This window comes from Sparus aurata, chromosome 17 (genome assembly GCF_900880675.1).
Source record: "Sparus aurata chromosome 17, fSpaAur1.1, whole genome shotgun sequence".
In the NCBI taxonomy this organism is placed as follows: Eukaryota; Metazoa; Chordata; class Actinopteri; order Spariformes; family Sparidae; genus Sparus; species Sparus aurata.
Window position 1 is genome coordinate 34,950,034 of NC_044203.1, and position 17,780 is coordinate 34,967,813.

The following is a 17,780-nucleotide window of genomic DNA, read 5'->3' on the forward strand; positions in this document are numbered from 1 at the left end:
TAACTGTTGCAAGATGAGTGTGCCAATGTGAGAGACGCAAGAGCAGGATTTAAAAACTAAAAGAAATACGTCTTTGTTTCCGTTTCTGGGAACTGACAGAAGCGAGTCCTGTGTTCAGCCTACGCAGTGACAGGAAAGCAACTCTCTGCTCAGAGACTTCTGACGTCAGTGGTGGTTGTGGGGAATCAAACCTGTGACCTGCCAGTTACAGGAAGTGTCCGACCCCCCCTCCCACACACACACACACATAAGTACATCATTGGCACCCTGTTGTTGCCTCCGTGCCACTCCCGCTGGCTCAGGCTCAGCTGGGGAACCAGGTGGGATTGTGGATCGGCTCCGTCAGATTAACACGCGGACCGGTAAGTGTGCCAAAGAGGAAAAAAGCTCCACCTGCTCAGTAGTGAGGGGAGATTATGGAGTTGATCGCTTTTCTGTGAAACAATACAATAGTGGTTTTTTTTTCCCTCTTTTGTTCTCGAGCTTACCTCATTTCCTCATAACCTGCAGACCTGGGAGGGACACATTTTTGTGACAGAGGTACTTCGACAAAAGTGCAAAGTACAGTAACGGGACATTTGTTTACAATTTCCACTGTTTTCTTACTTTTTTTCACTTTTACCTCCATGTTGCTTTCATTCCCTCCCTTTTTCCATTTTTCATTTTTTTGCTTCCCTTCTGTCATTATTGCTTTCTTTCTCTTCTTTCCCTTCCTTCTTGCCATTGCTCCTTCTCCACCCTTCTTTTACTTCTCCCTTCTATCCTGATTGCCCGCCACCATTTTTCATCATTATTTTCCATGTTCCTCATTTTTCACCTCATAATTTTCTATTTTTCTTCCTTTCAATTATCTAAAGAATATGATATCCATCCTTCTTCTTCATGTATCAGTACTGACATACTTAAACACTCACCACTATTACTTGTAGTGATGGAATGAATGTAAGTACATTTACTCGAGTGCTGTACAGAAGTATAAATCTTAAATAGTACAAAATGAGTTCCATCTAAACCAACTACAACTGTAAACTCCTGCTTTTACTTTTACATTGAGGCATAGTGATCACAGGCGACTTTTATTGATGCATTGAATACTTTTACTTCGAATTCCACATTTTCCAGTTTATACTTTGGTAACATTACAAATGCAGAACTTTTACTTGTACCTATTCATGCAGTATGGTATTAGTACTTCTCCTTAAGTAAAGTATCTGATTTGTTTACTTGAGGTTCTTCTGGGGTACTCCGATTACTTTTCTACTCGGGTCTCGGTGCTTCTTCCTCCACCACACTGAGTGACTTTTGTCAGAGGCCACGTGTTTGATATCTGACAGCCAGAGAGACACCAACAGGCTCGTGTCCCACATTTTAAGAGCAGCTGATTGCAGTTGAAGTCCACGGCCGGTGTGTTTGTTGCCCTGATGAGGTTTGATCGGTGTTTGACCTGCTCCAGGTTCAGCACCCTCTGTCAGCTCCTCTTTTTAATGCGTGACCTCCCCTCATCCCTCTGATGCGTGTCGATGGATCCGATGCATCACCGCTGTTAGCTGAGACGACCTAATTTGTCACATCACATAGGCGCTGCACTGAGACTAATTCCCCTCCCTCATTTATTTGTGCTATTATTAATATTGCAGACGCCGCACTTTGCGTGACGTCGCGCAGGGTCTTAACTCTCTCCTCGTCAGAATGAGGAATTACAGCGGAGTGCTTTACCAACACGCAGGCTGGAACGAAACCGACGCGAGTCCGTCACTGTGACCCACTTCTACCACTCATTACATGTGTGTAAACCTCAAACAGACCCGTACTTAATGCGTCTGTCCCTCTGTCTCAAATCGCTTTTGGCCTTTTTTTTTTTTGGTAATATCAACAAAAGAAATGAGAAAACAACACCCACACTCAACAAAGCTTGCAACTAAACTCCACACACAAAACACCAACACAGACACACACTCACGTATCTCAAAATATGGATGTGTTTGGACTCTGTCGCGACAGAACCTCCTGTTGTCACACAGTTTGTTTCTTGAATAAAGACTTCTCCGTTTCAAACCCAGGCTTCACACAAGAAACTCCTCCGTAGCATCCAGATGAAATAAAAATGTGTTTCCATGTGTAGGCACAGAGGAAAAACAATTAATATAATCCCATTTGTCACAGACACAAGCTCGCAGCCACACTCACACACACTTTTCTTTATCTCTCCCCCCCACATGCCAATTTCTGCTATGCATCCAGGCAAACACACCCTTTTCTCCTTGGCGGTATTAGTATTCATGGGTCTGTATTTTTCCTCACAGCAGTTTGAAAAATGAATTGCGCAAATAGAAAACATGCCTGCCAGACCTCTACACAGGCTGTAAAATGTTCTGCAATGAGCAGAAATATTACGTAATGTGGACAAGATTGACGTGAACATTACATTCCTCCACTACAAACTGGATTACGTGATGTGATGAACAGCAGATGCCAAATTGTCACCTGTCGACTATCGTGTCATTCACCTGGTTTAGCTAAAAATCAAGCTGAGAGTCAACATGTGGAGATATGAAAATGTAACTGCGTGGTCTTTATATAACACACTGTATTAGTTATAACAATGAAGATGTTGAAACAATATTAAAGAAAAGATTAAATGAAAGTCAGTGGTCAGTTTCTTCCGAAATCTGTTTGGTGATGATAAATACATTTTTCTAGTCCATCGGAGTCACAACATTGTGCTTACGCTCTGTTCAGGTTTAGGCACATTATCTAGTTAGTGTTAGGAAAAGATCATAGTTTGGCTTAAAATATGTACTTTTTGTTGCATTGAACACGATTGGAATTTTTCCCTCGCTCCCCTCAAAAACGTCTACAAGTGTCAAGCTTACAAACGCCTCAACGCAGACTCAAACTCCGGCCGCCTGTTTGGTTTTCTTGTCGCCTGCAGCTCTACCACTATTCCCTCCACCTCCTGATATGCTAGCCGGCTAATACGCATGTATTGTGAGCACGATATGGCATGTTTTGCACAAATATATCAATATGGTTCGTAGCCTATGACATGCACGAACATGGACGTATTTGTAGTTTGTAGAAACGTTAACTGCTAACATTATATCCTGGTGACATCCTCGCTTGTACGTTCTGTGCTTGTGTTGGAGGAAATAACTCCCCAAACCAGCAGGTGGCAGCAGTCTGTATTCATCATTCAAAACAGGAAGGCAGAAGATGTACAAGCTGTTGTTATGGTGAATAATTTTCACACCATTCTAACTGATATCGCGACTTCTACTGGAGAATATGTCTGATGAAACATTGCAAATGGCGCTGCAGTATCGGCACTTTGTCTTTAGGTTCTGGAAGAAGATAGAAAGAGGCAAGAGGTGAAAAATAAGGACCTGCACTGAAAGGGTTAAAACTATGGATACTACACTCTGTGCACTGATTTGCTCAGCTGAACTTCCAATCACAATAATTTCTCTCACCAGCAGACTGGCTCCAGTGCAACACGCTCTGTCGGCCAAAAAGAAGCCGACCGGGGCCAACTGGTGCCAACGGTACCAGAGACACCATAAAAAACCAAGATGCTCACTGACGGCCCAACCTGCAGTGTTTGGGTCCTTAAGTGATTCTCCAGCTATTGTGCATGTTTTTAAAATAGCATAAATCTATTTTATTTGTGGAAACTGTGTCAGAACATCAAAATTCGGAACGTTTCTGCTGTCAGTGGTTGATTGACGGCTACGAGCTGGCATTTTCTGCTTGATGCGCTGTCATACGCAGCGGTGCGCCGCTAACTGAAGAATAACACACCCGTCGAGTGCTGAAATGAGGCATTTATTTTTTCTTTTTCAAACAAGTCAGCATCAGTTATCAACCAGCAGCGAAGCCATCTGTCCCTTTTGCGGCACTCAACATCTCACAGGGACTCATCGCGCTGTTCAGCTTGTATTTCACTTGGAGAGTGAAACCTGGTGAGACAAACTCACTAACATTAGCACTGACAGCCACTTGATTTTACTTTACATTCATATTTTACCACCTGCTGACTCATTGGCTGCACACTTATCTCTGTGTTTGTCCTGCATTGTCTCTTCTGTCTCTCCTGCATGGATATAGCTTGGTGGTGTCGTGATATTTGAGCCTGGGTTGTCACAGCTCAACATGCTGCAGTGTTAAACTTCTGTTTCTACTTTTGTATCTGTGACAGACTCGTCTCGCGATGGGAAAAGTTCCCCCTGTCCTCTCTCTTGAATTTTAAACATTTTGTTGGACATAGATGCCGCTCCTGACACGGTTTTTGTTTACAAGGCGTTTCCCCAACAAACCCAAGGGGGAAAAACCAGGAGACTTTTGTTTTCCAGCAATGCACCCGACAGCTGTTCTGCCAGCAAACCTTTTAATATTTGCTGCTCGCATGCAGGAGGTCTCCGGGGCCGTCACACTGCGGCAGGTGCCAGAAGCTCATAAAAAAAGAAACACACACACATACACCAGCTCCACCAAAACCACCACCACCACCCAGTCAAACACTCTGTTAACAATTTGAGCATACACTGACACAGAACACAAAAGTGCAAAGACACAAGCTCACGGTCTGTGATCCCCCGCGCTGTTGTTCTGTTCCAGCCGTTTTAATTGGGGATTTGAGCCGGGCTCTTGTCTTTCTCACTGTGACAAGCTAAAAATAGCTCTTTGACAAGTGTCAGAAAAGCCAGCCGGGATCAGACTATGCATTCTCGGTCAGATGGGTTGGTTGGCACGAGGGATTCGCGCTCGAGGCCTCCAAACAGGGAAGGAAACGAAGACTGCCACCCTCCCGCCCATGTTAGGTCGTGTTCCAGTTTCGCGCACCTGTTGCAAAAAGAAGATTTCGCCTTAAATATTCATAACAGCACACTGTCTGTCAGAGTGTTTTTACACTTTGCTGCAGGTCCCCAAGTAACAGGATGAGATTGAGCGTTGAGAAATGGGAGATAAGGTAATACATAAAAGAGCCGAGCTCGGAAAGAGAGAGAGTTTCTTTTCAAAGCTAATGAAGCTGTAATGCAGGAAGAGAAAAAGATGTTGAATTCAATTGAGATTCATCGCCTCTCCTTTGCTTCTGGCCCTGTTGCACCACGATAATGACACGAGTCGCTGTTCACTGTAGCACTTTGTTGAATGTGATCGTGAGCAGAAATGCTCATGTTAGCAGTTTGGTGAATGAGATCAGAGCGGAACTGCTGAGTGAAGCATTTCTGGTGAGCACCATAATCAGGAAACGTATGGATGAAGCTGCTTCACATCGGAAAACAGTAGCTGTGTTTACATGGATCCTAGTAACTCATGAATAATGCTCATAAGTTGTTCAAGTAAGCAGGAATCTGTGCAACACAATGCAACGCAACTATTGTACCCAGGTCATGACAAGGGTTCTTAAAAACTTGTAATTACAACAATAACTTATTCATATATTTGTTTTTACGGCTTTGATTTTCTGGATAAAGTTGAAAAAACATTCTCCTCTGTTTTACGTCTGGCAGATTGGATCCTTCACAACAGGCAAAATCACTTTGCACAAGTTGAACGTCCACATATTCAGTTAAACTCTAATTCTCTAATCAACACTGTTTCAATCAGACTGAAGGAATATTGTAGGAAGCAATGTTATTACTTTAAATATCTATTAAACAACAAGATATTTCACATAAAACAACAAAACCCAACAGCACTCATCTGCTGTACTCATCTTTAAGCCCAATTAGTTGTGTATTGTAACAATGTTCAACCAAATTTGTGACCTACATTTTTAATTATCTTTAATTAAACATTACAAAAAGGCCAAAAATGTAAACAAGATCCCACGTAAATCAAAGCTTAAAACTGTATTTTAATGCTGGGACTTTGAAAGTGCATGTAACCGCGGCTATTGATGATCATTTGTCTGATTGTTTTTTTTAATTTGGCTAGTAGTCTAACATAATCCTTCTCATAATCGTAACCATCAGGGAAACATAAAGCAACCGCGGCCGACTAAGTAATGACTAAATCTGCAGCTGTGAGCAGTCGATGAAGAAAGTCCTAATTTTAACACGGGGTGACGACTGCCCACAGATTGATGTAAGGCGATAAGGGCCCGAGCTGAGAGACTTGACGAGTTTTGTCTGATGACAGAGGAACGAGGGCGAGGGCGAGTCAAGGAAGCTGAGAATTAAGCGATTGTGGGATTTCACCCAAAAGACGGCCGGACGCTGCCAAAAGGATTGTCTGTCTGAGGAAAGGTCACATCCGATTGGCTCTGATATTGTTTTGCAATTTTGGCATCATGGCTGCTTTATTAGGTAAGAGTTGGCTCCAGGTTGGCTTCTGAAGAACGGATGTTTTCAGAGTTATGTAATAAAAAAAATTCAGGAATGTCAAATGTCAGCTTCGGGATGGTCAATCAGACTTTTTTATCCGGCCAGACCATGTAAGCAAATCCAAGAAACAGCCAGATGGACGGACGCAGAACGACCAAACAAAGTTATTATGAAACTGAATCCAACAGGAAACGATCAATGTACTAAGGTACACTCAAAACACTGCTCTAAGTTGTTTTTAATCTACTTCTGTTACGTGAATTCACTGTAAATGGTCACATGGTGAATAAATTGTAAAGGTTTATCAGTTTTGACTCTGTAAGGAACAAACAAACAGTATTTATTAACCATTTACAAAGTATTACAAGAATCAGTTGCAACTTTACAATAAATAATTGCTTTATAAATGCTTCATAAAGCATTTTTATTGTCTGTTAGTAGTGTTTACTAAAGTTAAAAGAACTATTATGATGGTTATTATAGAGTGTTAACAAATACCTCAATGTGAGCAACCAATTTACCAATAAACACGATACAAGAATGTCAAACTCATCAAAATAATAAATAAATAGATGGAAACTTTACATGTTTATTAAATACTTAATGTCAGCGTTCACCTTACTGAAAATTAGCAAAAAAAAAACATCAATGCAATTCAGTGTTTTTCTTAGAAAAACTGATATCAAAGCCTCAAATTTGAGCAAATAAATGTACAATTATCTGCCAGGCTTTTTAAAATTATCTGTAAATCACCAATTGGAACGAATTAAAGTCCAGTTTGCTAATTCCTAGGCTCCTGTCGATCGTACCTTGTGTCATGAAGTATAAAAACAAAACTAGAGTTCACTGGTGGAACAACCAGAATAGCTCACCAGCACAAGCAAAGTTATTTAAAGAGAGGCAGAACATCACTCAGACACGCACCTAGTTTACATTCTGCAGTTGTTTAGGCTGTAATAACAATATAAGAGTCAACAAAGACGGATGATTTAGTAAGTATTATCGCAGGCACATCAATGATTCTTGTGTTTTTAGACACAAATGAAACATAATATTCATCCCCGCAGCAGTTGTCACCAAATAAATTAGAAAATCTTTCCAGAACAAAGACTCAGAATAGCGACCGGCCAGGCTTAAGAGATCTGCTGTGTAATTACTAAAGACATCAAGGTGATAAAAACACATTCATCGGACATGATGCAGTTCTGTATTATATCACTGAAGGCATCTTTCAGTGAACGCTGTCTGCTCTGATGTTAAAAACCACATCGTTAATAGAAACAACCGGCGGCTGTGTGTAATAGAAAATAGTTAGCGCCATTAACGCCGTAACGCGACACTCATGTGGCTTCGCGCCACGCAGGGTGACAAACACACGTGGGAATTACAAATGCATTTATTCCCTCACTTTCTAATTCTGACGGACGGGGTCAGTCCTGGTCGTGACCCCGGGGTCGCGGCCTCTGGCTCGACTGTGGCTTTTATGATGTGCACCGAGAAGCAGAGGAGGAGTCATCCTCATTCCTGATTGGCCGGAAGGGCTCGGCAACTGACAGCCCACCCGCCTGGGACATGGCACACCTGTCAGTCTATGTCTCTCACAAGGTGGCTCAGGGGGGGATCAAGACTTTTTAAACTGTGAGCCCCTCCCTTGTATTACTCACTGAGAGGAGACTGAGAAGACTGATACTGGCAGTAAACATCGGCTTTTATCCATCATGAACCCAAAAATCACTTTGTTTACATTTGAATGTTTGCTTCCAAAGAACGGAGGGTTGGACAAACAGCCCAGGAGATTATGTTGGCATTTCATGTTCCTACAAACCACATACATGTCCTCATATGTTTGTGTTAAAGTCTTCACACCATATGGACATGGCAGCAAAACATATCCAGTTTAATGTCTGGAGGTGGATGATGCCGCTGGATATTATTTGACAATGGACCACAGCATTTTGCATTACGTTGAGTTAGTACTGACAGAAAGTCATGTCCTCTCCAGCCATTATTAATGCCGACAATTCCAGATGTTTTAATAAGACAGTTGTGTTCGTGGTGACAAAAAACAGAGGAGGACCTTTGGGACACGTCCAGCTGTATTTGTGGTGTCAAGAATGGGATATTTTGGACAAGAAGTCTGAAAATCTCTGGTTGTGTTTGTGCCAACAAAACCAGATATTTATAACAAGACATCGGAACAATATCTAGACAGGTATTTGTAACCAGACTTTGGGATATCTCAAGCCGTGTTCTTGTGGACCAAAACAGTTTAAGCCCAAAAACAAGGTATTTTCCTAACCCTAAAAGTGGGTTTTGTGCCTAAACCTAACCAGAGCATAAGCACAGTGTTAAAAAGGATCAAATTGAAATTTGAACCTGTATAAATGTAGGATAATAAAAGTCACACACGATCCCAGATGACTCTTTTTCTGAAAAGGGGAACAGAGAAAATAAGGTCCCAGAACAGGGTTTGAAGCTAGAAAGGTGGCAGGGTCCGCCACATAAATAAAGTCACACAGTATGAAATTGTGTCCTTTAAGGTATTTTTGTTTCAGTCATTAAAGAGAGTTTGTTGATTTCAGCGTAATCTCTCTCCTCTAGTTAAAACTTCTTCCCCAAACTACAAAGTGCACCTTTAAATAAATGATACAGTTCTTTAAGGCACTACCAATTTATCAAACTTAAAGGCCAAATGCACGACACCAGGCATCTAGATTAAAGAATTACTCTCTTCAAATGAATAAATAAAAGCTAGAATTTAATTATTACTGTGGCTGTAGTCAAGAAAAGCTTCCAGCGGTCGATGGCGACTTGGCTCCAGTCCAGTATTTTCATAAAGTGGCAGTATTGGTGTCTGATATATCGGTCTGAGAGGAGTCCTGGGAGTCACAAGAGCACAAGTGCTGTGTTGGGAGTCGGGAGCTCCCAGCCAGCCAGTATAAGAGCTGTTTGCATGAGGAGCAGGGGATGAGACAGAGACTGTGCAGCTCTGGGACTGTCGACAACTCTGTCGCTCAGCGGAGAGGCTGCAGCGAGGGCGAGTCCACGCCGTCTGAAGCTGCAGGTTAGACTCAGTCTGGTTCTTTATTGTCTGAGCTGTGTTTTGAGACATAACTTTGTCCTGTTTGAGTGTAGTTTATGTTTCTTGGGCTTTAAGTGTTTTTTGCAGCACATTATAGGAGCTGTGTTATTGTTTTGTGCTTTTAGTTCTGAGTGCAGCTTTGGAGACTTTATAGGTGCTGTGTTAAGAATGAGAATTTATTTTTCTTTTGATGAATCGTCACTTGTGTTGCACGTACTGTAGCTGGACTCGCCGGTGGCTTTTGGAGAGGGAAATAAATAATGTAAACACATTTCCCACCACTGGTTTATTCAACTGGCAAAGGCAGGACGGGAATAATGTAATTATGTAATATTTCATCACGCAGCATTTCACATCAGTAAGTCTTTTTCTTTTGACTCCTTTCTACAAAAGTGTGCAAGTTGTGTTCACTCTTCACATGGTGTTAATGTCAACAGCATTATTGTTTAATTCACTCCATTTCTTGACGGTCAACTTGGTTTTAAGCCCATTTTTCTTTTTCAAAATCTATTTGTTAATAAAGTCTTTCCCTCTCAACATAATATGTCTTTCTAGAAACTATCCAGTGAAAATTAAATGTTGGTTTTGGTTTCACTGAAGGAGTTTTACTTTAATCTCTGTTTAATCAGGCAGTCTCATTCTGATTAAGATCTCTTTTGTAGATCAGAACACGAAACAATCGTAAACGTGAAAGAATCATGAAAAACATCAAGAAGTCAAGACTGCGGTTTAATTTTGCAGCTCATTCCATTTAAAAGTGTATCATACCTGAACCCAGATTGCCAGCACCTGTGCCTAGATAAGGGATATCAAAGGTTTAGTAATTACTTTATTGTGAACTGTAGTCACCAATTCAAAATGAAAGATGAGACATGAGGAAGTTTGGCAACTTCGACAGCAGAGCCAACATGAGAAGACTATTTCTGATCAATTATTCCTTCTAAGAATAATGAAGTTACAAGTGAAATCATGTTATCAGCCCCCAAATCTCAAATTTCTGTGAAAAAGCTTTGCAATATTTACGGCATAATCTACCTAGAGACTTGTGACTCAGATAGGAGAAAAAAAAACTCCCTTAGAAATGTTCTGTGAAAGCTCAAAACCTCAGCAGGTGCAACAGCGAGTCGGGATAAACATAAAAAGGATAGACATATTTATCTCCCATCTTTAATTTGTCTACATGTTGTGATCACTTTCATTCTTTTAAAAAGTTGTAGGTCTTTTTATTCAGAAAAAATCCCCCACCCTGTTGCTGAGCTCTGGCTACAGTTGGAATGCCTAAACCCAGCTGCCTGGCCCAGGGGGCAAAGCTTTCATCCCACTGAAGCCTCATCTGCTCTGTGAGAGACGTCACACGTGAGGCTGGGTCGCATTAATACTTACAAAAAAAAGTGGGGCAAATCATATGTGACACTTCATGGGGTGTTATGCACTGTTAATGGTACTTCACCAGTCTTTCTGAGGATAAAATGTCCTGAGTTAAAAGTGCGATGTATTCTTCGATAATCAGTTAAGTAGGGATTTTGTTGTCTGCGGTACAGAGATGTAGGCCGGTCTTATCAGCTGCGACATCTGCTTCATATTGAGCACACTCTGCTGCTCCAAATGTGTGCTTTTTGTTGTGCGTGCCAGCATATCAAATGACAAGCGTAAAAAAAAATGTAATGGGACTTTGTCAACAGTAGGAAATGGTGTCACCTTGTTCTTGTCCTCATACTGGGGCGTTTGAGATGGCATCCGCTGCTCTACGGCAAGCTCGAAATGAAAGAAACAATTAATCTCCATGACATTCTCGATGAGACCAGCTGGTCCAAAATTAATCATCAGGAAATTATACAAGTTGGAGTACCAGGCTGATGAGGTGGAAATTGTTTAGTGTTTAGACACGTTTTGTTAAGACTTGTTTTTCTGTGTCTCTGTTCTGTCCAGGATACTCTAAAGGGCATGTTATTGACGGGACCACATATTCTACAGAGGACTTAACTCAAGTCTGATTCCAACTTGACTGCAACTGGTTATGAAAATCTGTACTCGGAGACTGAAACGGTATGTATTTATCCAAGTTTTAACTAAGCCATGCAATCATGTCATGCTTGGGATTTAAAGATTTAAAGACTATGTACAATTTCTGCATCAAAATGTCTGAAATGTCTGGACCTATACGTTATATGTTATACGTCAGAGAGTGAGGCAGGAAGGTGGTTGTTTAAATGAAGAAAGCAAACTTGTAGATCCCAACCTACTTTCATAATTTCATCAAACTGCCTTTTTATGTTCCCAGTGTTTTGATGGAGAGACTCCTAGCAGCACAGACTGTGTGCTTAACACTTTATTTCTAACTCAAAAACAACATGATTTTTAAATATTATTCAGACATGAACATTTCTGTGTTAATCGTCAAAACATCAGAGCTAATGTGTTTATGTTTATGCGTCTCTCCTCAGGCTGGGGGTAAGATGTTTGTGGAGTCAGTCGTCCGATGGGGGGCTTGGAGCATCCTGCTCCAGTTTGGACTGTGCGTATCCGCAGGAAGCTGTCCGCCGCGCTGTGTGTGTCGACCCGAGGGTAGAGAAGTGATCTGCTCTGGCAAACATTTGAACTCAGTCCCGGAGGGCTTTTCCAGTGATGCCAGGCGTTTGGATTTATCCCACAATAAGATTAAGACCGTGGGGCGCCGCCAGTTCTCCGGCCTCCCGCAGCTTCAAGACTTGGATCTCAGTGATAATATGATCTCCATGATTGAGGTGGAGGCTTTCCAGGGCCTACAAAATCTCAGGACGCTTCGGATTAAGAATAACCGACTCAAGATCATCCCGGTCGGGGTGTTTTCTGGCCTGTCCAGTCTGCGCTTTCTGGATTTGAGCCAGAATGAGATTCTGGTCTTCCTGGACTATACCTTCAAAGAAATGGGGAACCTGCAAACGCTGGATGCAGAGGAGAACGACTTGGTCTTCATCTCCCAGCGGGCTTTCTTTGGTCTGCAGAACTTGCAGGAGCTCAACATAGATCGTAGCAACCTGACCTCTGTTCCCACTGAGGCATTGTCCCAGCTCCAGAGCCTAGCACGTCTTCGCATGCTGCGTCTCACCATCACTACCCTGCCCAACAATGCTTTCCGACGACTCCACCGTCTGCGTAGCCTCGTGATTGCAAACTGGCCAGCTCTGGATACTATGGCTAAGCAACAGCCTGATCGGTCTTAATTTGACCACGCTTGTTATCAGCAGCTGCAACCTAAGTGCTATTCCTTACTCAGCACTCCGTCATCTGGTGTATTTGCGCTTTCTGGACTTATCCTACAACCCCATCACTGTTATCCAAGGTAATATGTTAGGGGACCTCCTGAGACTCCAGGAGCTTCACCTAGCAGGGGCAAGCCTGCTAAGAATAGAGCCAGGAGCCTTTCGGGGACTGGCCTACTTTCGCATGCTTAATGTGACATCCAATCAGCTCACTACTTTGGAGGAGAGCGTCTTCCACTCTGTTGGGAACCTTCAGGTGTTGCGGTTGGACGGGAATCCCCTAGCATGTGACTGCAGGCTCATCTGGGTGGTCCGTCGCCGATTGCGCTTGAACTTTGATGGACATCAGCCCACTTGTTCATCTCCTGATTCGGTGAGACAGCGTGAATTCAGAGACTTCTCAGAGAAGGAGCTCCCGAGGCTGTTTACCTGCCGCCCAGCCCGTATCATGGACCGCAGGCCGCAGGAGGCGAGAGTAGAGGAGGGCACTACAGTTCTCTTCTCCTGTAAGGCTGATGGGGATCCATCCCCATCCATCACCTGGATCTCATCCCATAAGAATGTGGTTTCTCCAACAGGACGAATCAGAGTTTTGCCCAATGGTACTCTCGAAGTGCGTTTTGCCCAAGTTCAGGACAGCGGCACATATCAGTGCCTGGCAGGTAACGCAGCCGGCAATGACAGCCTGACTGTTGGTCTTTACGTGAAGGGGCTCCCCCGTAACCGAACCATCCCTTACCTCGCAGAGGAAGGCTGGGTAGAGCCTTCAAATCCCCAAGCTGCCAACTCCTCAGCTCAAATGGCCAAGCCATACCCATTTGATGCAAAGACCCTAATCATCGCCACCACCATGGGCTTCCTGTCTTTCCTCAGCTCGGTGGCCATCTGTTTTGTCTTCATGTTCTTCTGGAGCCAGAGCAAAGGTCAAATCAAGCACACGGCAACTATTGACTTTGTTCCCCGGTCTTCCATGGGTGGTGGAGGGGACGGAGGTGACGGTGGCAGGTTCACCATGAAACTCATTTAAAGCCAAGGAGAAGGTGAAAGGAGTCTTCATAATGACTATGGACCCCCTCATTGGGACACTCAAGGACAGACCGGGACTTTTTTTCAAAGGCCCATTTAGAAGGCAAATCAGAGCCCATTTGTTGGGCTCGTGCTGGCGCTCTTCTAATTTTAGAGTGGAAAGTAACATCTCAACAGCCACTTTGCTGTGTTACCTAACCAATGAATATATCATGACACTGGGACAGAAAGATGTTAACAGATTTTTTGGGCAGAATTCTTTCATGGTTGCTGTCTTTTACCAACCTTTTACTTTGGATAAGCAAATGACCCAATGCATCTAACTTGTTTTCTATGTAGCATGTAATTGTAAAATAGTTATTATTTTCACAGATATCGGGAATAACACATGAATACAGTTTTTAGTTTGACACATTTCTCAAATTTGTCACTTCAGGTGCTTGTTTAGAACCATTTACATTGTACATGCGTGCTCAGTTTTTACGTCTTCACTTGCCAATACAAGCCAAGTAAACATTTGCCCTGTTTGACCATTTGACCCTCACGTTGCTATTTCTGCTTACCTACAGAGGTTCATGTCAAAGACTGCCAATTCAGCACCGACTGTACAACTTTTACACTTCATTATGTGACTACAAAGCTTTTGATACTGGCAATAAATATATGGAATACACTAGCCAAATCATTTTAATTCTCAACTTAGTGGTTACATTTTGGACATTTTGGAGCTTTGTTACATGCTGTATTGAAAATGTGCATCATGTTTATGGGGCATCACTTACTTTCAGTGATCATGTAGCAGAAAAGAAAGTAAAGAGACTGATAGCAAACTTTATTGTACATAGGAATGTATCCTAAAACAAGTTTTTCAGGTCCAAATTGGATCTTTCTTTTATATTATTTTATCTTGTAATGACAGTAGGTGACTCTGTTCCATCAGAAGATGATCAGCTATGATTTCTCCTTTTTTTATATTCTAGAAACCACTTTTTTTTATTTTGTACCCACACAAACACTGAAACTATGTGCCTCAGTAACATTCTCACCATCGACAGAGAGAATGCTCACCTGATCGTTCTTGTCTTGTAAATATTTAGGTCAAGGGCGTTTGTGTGCGCTCGGTTTATTCTATCGTTTTATGTAGTTCTGGGGATTAGTGTCTCTCAAATATGCCACTCTCGTAGCGTGTAAATGTAACTGTGTAGATGCACTACGCACAAAGCAATGCTTTATTATGCCATGAAAAGAGGATGTAAATGATCCACACAAACAGCACTGACATGTTTGGTTGCTATCGTGTTCATAAATGATTTTGTTTTTTTCCATTTCACTTCAATAAATGCCTGTATTGAAGCCCGCCTTGTCTGTGTTTGTGTATATGTGTGTGTGTGTGTGTGTGTGTGTGTGTGTGTGTGTGTGTGTGTGTGTGTGTGTGTGTGTGGATTGCCTTGCATCGTTTTATGTCAAATATTTTGGAGCGGTATCAAAATGAGGAGAAAAATGAATCCAATCATCTTAAAACCAATCTCTCAGCAGATCTTCATTTGAAATCAGTCCATTGTTGGGAAAATTGGCAAGAGAGGGACACATTTTCTTGCATAACCAAAGCACTTAATCTCTGCGCTGCGGGTCCATTGTGAGGACTGTGTGTTCGGTTTAAGAAAAAAAGTGGCCTTGTTGCCCTTTTTGTAAGAAAACAAAGCTACAGCTGGCCCGTAGAGACGCAAACGTACATTTGATGTCTTTTTTCCCAGAGTGAAGACGGAGGATTATGTGTGCAGACGAATACCGTTGTGGCTGATTTTCTCTCAGAGCCACGTTTCCCCCTGATGAAATACGAATGAATCTCTTCAGACATTTATAGGCATTTCCTGTCTCCCTGGCCGAATTCCCTTCACTGCTGACTCCCCATTAAAAAAAACAGAATATTGCACTTGAGGGTGATAAGCCAAACATTAACCAATGAATTACTTTTCGCTTTAGTACAGTTCAGAGACTTTGAGAGCTCAGAGTGGATTCACCGAACAGAAGCTCATTCTGCCTGTCTAATGCAGTCGCCAAGTATAACCCAAAAAGAGAAAAAACCTGATAATCACGTGTATGAGCAGAGATTTAAACCCTTTGGATTACCTCTGCATGTCTCAATCTGTTATATAGGTCTGTCTGGCTGGTACTATCCTCCGGCCCCAGCTCGGCCTGTCATATTATCTATTTTAATACAACTATTTGCTCCCATTGGACAGAAAGCCAAAGGGGCAGATTAAAGTGGTGTTCATAAGCCACTCCCCCCCTGATGACTGACATGCACACATCACAAGCACATAACGGTCTCTTGGCATCTGCTGTTTTGGTAGTTTCAGGCTCCTACTCCTCCTGGTTTGATGGCAAAGACGGGAGTTTTTCTTGACAACAGGGGGCACATTTTACATTTTATTGTAGGAATTTGGCTGACACTGTTCCACAGAGTGAGAGGGGGAGTAGGCTTAAGTGATTAGATCGCTTACATTACAAGCAGCAAAGCTGAATATTCATACGGCTGCAGTTTATGAGAGCTGCTTGCTGGAAGTAGAATAAGAAGAAGCAGGACGCTTGTGTTCATTATTGAGTTATTTTCCTTATGAATACATAATGAGGGAGTTACACATATACATAGAAATTACAAATGTTATTCAAGAGTTGTGTTTTCCAACTAAAATGTACATTTTCCGGCGCTTGTTGGTTTTAAAAGGAGAAAAATCTGTACAAAACCCTTCACTGGCTCATTCCAATTTTGGTCTTGAAAATGTCTCTATCAACTCCGCCAGCAGCTCTCGCCACCTCAACCATAGACATATATACATAGACGCCTCATTGAGCGCTGGACCGTACGTCGACGTCGCCGCCATATTGGAGGAGGCAGATCCGCCCCGTGAACTAATACAAGTCAGTGGAGTGAACTTTATCAAGCTCCTTCTACAAAGTGCTATAAGTTAATGTGTCTCATTTACACATTCACACACAAACGGATATATTCAGGAAACAGAGAGGAACCAAAAACAACGTCTGTAACGTTCTCTGAGGATTATAAACATTAACTAATCCTCATATGTTCAGTATACAGGTCGGCACCAAACCATTTTATAATGTTTTTATGAGTGTTTACAGCTGCTAATGTATGTAACGCTGTTACTGTGATGATACATGACAGTTAAATATTTAATCTGTGTTATAATAATCAGATCCTGACATGTAAATGAGACATCTGTCTGCCATACTGTCAACTTGGTTAATCTAATTTGACTTTAAATATGGACAACTGACTGCATAATATACTAATCAGTATCAGAAATACTTTATTGATCCCCGATTGGAAATTCCAGCGTTACAGCTTCTCCCATTCAAAGTCAAGAATATACAGAAAAATACTACTACTACTACTACGATTTCACTAATAATAATAATGTTGAAAACTATATATGGTGCATATTAGCCTGCTGATACTTCACTTTTTTTTGTTTTTTACCATGAAATGTTATTTTATATCATATGTTATGATGTTCTGTCATGGTGTATATCTCTTCACTGCTGTTGCAGTTTCTGATCTTGATTTGCAGACTTGATTTTTGTCGCCATGATTGTTATTATTAGTACTTAGATCATCAAAAATCACTTTATTTATTAAAACGACGGTGTTTTTGATTCACACAGATGCCACATTTACATGTCAGGATCTGGTTATTATGGACAGATTAAATATTTAACTGTCATGTATCATCACAGTAACAGCGTTACATACATTAGCAGCTGTAAACACTCATAAAAACATTATAAAATGGTTTGGTGCCGACCTGTATACTAAACATATACGGAGTAGTTAACGTTTATAATCATCAGAGACGATACAGACTTTGTTTTTGGTTCCTCTCTGTTTCCTGAATATATCTGTATGTGTGTGAATGTGCAAATGAGACACATTAATTTATAGCACTTTGTAGAAGGAGCTTGATAAAGTTCACTCCATTGACTCATATTAGTTCACGGGCGGATCTGCCTCCTCCAATATGGCGGCGACGTCGACGTATCGCAGCGGCGGGCCAACCCGCTCAATGAGGCGTCTATGTATAT

The 17,780-nt window shown here is 41.9% G+C and overlaps 1 pseudogene; it reads left to right on the forward strand.

The window, feature by feature from the left end:
* The first annotated feature begins 9,267 nt into the window (after positions 1-9,267).
* LOC115566923 (leucine-rich repeat and immunoglobulin-like domain-containing nogo receptor-interacting protein 1) lies at positions 9,268-15,029 on the forward strand (annotated as a pseudogene).
* Positions 15,030-17,780: the final 2,751 nt, after the last annotated feature.